General features: G+C 46.0%; 1 non-coding gene across 1 annotated transcript; it reads left to right on the top strand.

Moving 5' to 3' along the window:
- Positions 1–107, top strand: LOC111722775. The gene has a single exon (XR_002771447.1). It is a non-coding gene; the product is annotated as a U6 spliceosomal RNA (small nuclear RNA).
- Positions 108–3,996: the final 3,889 nt, after the last annotated feature.

The raw sequence follows: 3,996 nt of genomic DNA on the forward strand, positions 1-3,996 counted from the left end.
GTGTTTGCTTCGGCAGCACATATACTAAAATTGGAACGATACAGCGAAGATTAGCATGGCCCCTGCGCAAGAATGACATGCAAATTCATGAAGCGTTCCATATTTTGGCGATAACTAAAAAAAAACAAAACAATGGCAACTGCAACCAAAAATATCTGGGCGTTGTGGTGGCTGTAGTCCCAGCTACTTGGAAGGCTGAGGCAAGAAAATCACTTAAGCCCAAGAGTTTGAGGTTGCTGTGAACTATGACGCCACGGCATTCTACCAAGGGTGACATAGTGAGACTTTGTCTCAATAAGCAAGTGAATAAATTAAATTAAAAAATAGTTGGGCCCTGTGGTGAGTTCCTGCAGTGTCAGCTACTCAGGAGGCTGAGGCAAGAGGATCACTTGAGCCCAAGAGTTTGAGATTGCTGTGAGCTATGATGCTGATATAGGATTCTACCACTCAGGGCTGGACAGGGATTCATTCTCTAGGTCCAGATGAGGTTAGATATCAGCCCCCCATTTCCAGACATAAACAGGCTGCCCTTTCCAGGCCACATCCTCTGGGCTCTGACAGGAGATCAGGAACAAAGCAGCCTGAGCCTTTTGGGGGGTGGGTTCACCTTGAGTAGGGAACACACAGCCTAATCCCTTCCCTGAGACAAAAACTGCAAAGACCTAATAACCTTGCCCTAGGGGAGAGATTGCATTCAACTTTGAAAGGATATTTCTCCACTTACCAAATCCTAGCCAAATTGTAATTCTCCAGATAATATATATCCCTAGACAAGGGTCCTGAGATTTTCTGACTTGGGTCTTCCCCTTTGCTAGAAGCTCTGGTGGTATTGTTGCAGGAATACGAGGCCCAACGGAGAGAAAGAGCACCCAAACACCATAGTTATAAGAGGAAGGGCTTTATTCTTTGGCCAGGAGCTTACAGTATAGAAGATTTCCAAATGGCCACGCTCCCTGACTGGCTTGGTCTATCCCTTTTTATTGACAGTCAAAGAGTTCCTCCCCACAGGTACCCTTCCCATTGGCCAGTTTGAATCAAGCGGGAGATGCTACTCCAGCCCCTACAGAACTATAGGATTTCACAGAACTTAGAAATTTCCAAGTTTCAGGAAGTTAAGCCTATAAATTCCCATGAACTGAGTCACCATGGAGAGGGCCCTGCAGGTGCATCCTCGTGGTCTCCCTGAAAAGACCTGTTCTCCTGGACCTCACCCTTCTCTGGTATCCTCTCTCAGTACTTTTTTTTACTGCTTCTGTGTTCCTTTCTGTCTAATAAAATCCTATCTTACTACTTCTCTGTGGTCCTTGGGTCCATTCTTCGAATCCCTGAGACCAAGGACCTACTGAAGAAGAAATTCTGGTATCAATGCCACGGCACTCTACCCAAGGTTACAAAGAGAGACTCTGTCTCAAAAAAAAAAAAAAAAAAAAAAAAGGCCAAGTGCCCTGGCTCACACCATAATCCTAGCACTCTGGGAGGCTGAGGCAGGTGGATTGCCAGAGCTCACAGGTTCAAGATAAGCCTGAGCAAGGGTCAGACCCCATCTCTAAAAATAGCTGGACAATGTGGCTAGTGCATGTAGGCCCAGCTACAAGAGAATGGCTTGAGCCCAAGAGTTTGAGGTTGCTGTGAACTATGACGCCATAGCACTCTACTCTATTGAGGGCAACAAAGTGAGACTCTGTCTTAAAACAAAAAAATAGTTCCGGCCCGCAGGTACCTTTTTCATTGGTCAGTTTGAATCAAACTGCAGAAGAAGGATCCTGCTTTTACAGATGTGGAAACAAGCATTAGTTTCCAGGTCACAGCAGATCCCAGGAAGTTAAGTTTCTACAAATTCCTAACAGCTGAGTCACTGCAGGGAGCACCTTACAGATGTATCCTTACGGGTCTCCTTAAGAAGACCTCTGTTCTCTGGCAGCCCCTGTGGCTCAATGCGTAGGGCACCATACCCATATACCTAGGGTGGTGGGTTCAAGCCCGGCCCTGGCCAAACTACAACAAAAAAAATAGCCGGGCGTTGTGGCACGTGCCTGTAGTCTCAGCTACTCTGGAGGCTGAGGCAAGAGAATTGCCTAAGCCCAAGAGCTGGAGGGTGCTGTGAGGTGTGACACCAGGGCACTCTACTGAGGGCGACAAAGTGAGACTCCGTCTCTAAAAAAAAGACCTTTGCTCTCTTAGACCAATGGTTCTCAATCTTCCTAATGCTGCGACTCTAATACGGTTCTTCATGTTGTGGTGACCCCCAACCATAAAATTATTTTTGTTGCTACTTCATAACTGTAATTTTGCTACTGTTATGAATCATAATGTAAATATCTGATATGCAGGATGGTTTTAGGCAACCCCTGTGAAAAGGTCATTCGACCCCTAACGAGATCACAACCCACAGGGTGAGAACCACTGTCTTAGACCTTACTTTTTCCAGGTATCCTCTCTTAGTGTAAGTATCTTGGTTCCCCCTATGATTATCCATAAAGCTTTTCATTGGACCCTAGGTCTTTTTTTTTTTTTTTTTGAGACAGAGCCTCAAGCTGTCCCCCTGGGTGGAGTGCTGTGGCATCACAGCTCACAGCAACGTCCAACTCCTAGGCTCAGGCGAGTCTCTTGCCTCAGCCTCCCAAGTAGCTGGGACCACAGGCGCCTGCCACAAGGCCCGGCTATTTTTTTGTTGCAGCCGTCATTGTTGTTTGGCGGGCCTGGCTGGATTCGAACCCACCACTTTGAGTGTACATGGTTGGTGCCTTAGCCACTTGAGCCACAGGCGCCGAGCCGGACCCTAGGTCTTTAAGTATTTTTTATTTTTTGAGACAGAGTTTCACTATGTCGCCCTCGGTAGAGTGCCATGGCATCACAGCTCACATCAACCACAAACTGTTGGGCTTAAGTGATTCTCTTGCCTCGGCCTCCCAAGTAGCTGGGACTACAGGTGTCTGCCAGAACACCTGGCTATGTTTTTGCTGCAGTTGTTTAGCTGCCCCGGACAGGGTTGGAAGCTACCACTCTCGGTGTATGTCGCTGGCACTGTGCTACGGGCGCTGAGCCAGTCTTTTAAGTATTCTTGTCCACTCTTTACTGGTCACAGACTACCTCAATTACTACATGGATCCATTTTTCTTTTCTTTTCTTTTTTTGAGACAGAGTTTCACTATGTTGCCCTTGGTAGAGTGCTATGGCATCACAGCTCACAGCAACCTCGAACTCTTGGGCTTAAGCCATTCTTTTACCTCAGCCTCCCAAGTAGCTGGGACTACATGCACCCACCACAATGCCCGGCTATTTTTTGGTTGTAGTTGTCATTGTTGTTTGGTTCAAACACCTTAGCTCCTGTGTATGTGGCTGGCACCTACCCACTGATCTACAGATGCCGAGCCCCATTTTTCTTTTCTTTTTTGACAATAAATGCTACCTGCTATTTTCCTGATAATTGTATAGTGGTGACTGTTAGTCTTGTGATGTTTGTGAAATTTGAAGTGTGCATTGTTCTGTACCTGCAACCATTACCCTACTTTGTGTTACAAGTTGGAAACTGTATTTTATGGACTTGGTTAACTGAGTCACCACTGAAATTCTTGGTTTGCTTTAGGGCCCTTCTTAACTTTCTTATCTAAGAGGCCAAAGTTTTCTCCTCCTTCCCTATAGCCCTTTTCTATCTCCAGTCACGACCTAGAGTTAATATTTTGCAATTAGTGGATACATTCTTCTTTAACAGGGTCCTAATGTGCATTACAAAGCCGTTTCTCACCATTTGGTCGCTTCCTTTCTTACTCTTTTGTTCTTTTTGAGACACAGTCTCACTATGTCACTCTCTGTAGAGTGCTTGGTATCACAGCTCACAGCAACCTCAAACTCTTGAGCTTAAGTGATTCTCTTGCCTTAGCCTTCCAGTAGCTGGGATCATGGGCTCCTGCCACAACATCAGGCTATTTTTTTGTTATTATTGTCATTGTTGTTTAACAGGCCCCAGCCAGGTTCGAACCCACCAGCCCTGATGCA

Source organism: Otolemur garnettii, unplaced genomic scaffold (assembly GCF_000181295.1).
Source record: "Otolemur garnettii isolate 467f Iridium unplaced genomic scaffold, OtoGar3 scaffold00363, whole genome shotgun sequence".
Taxonomy (NCBI): Eukaryota; Metazoa; Chordata; class Mammalia; order Primates; family Galagidae; genus Otolemur; species Otolemur garnettii.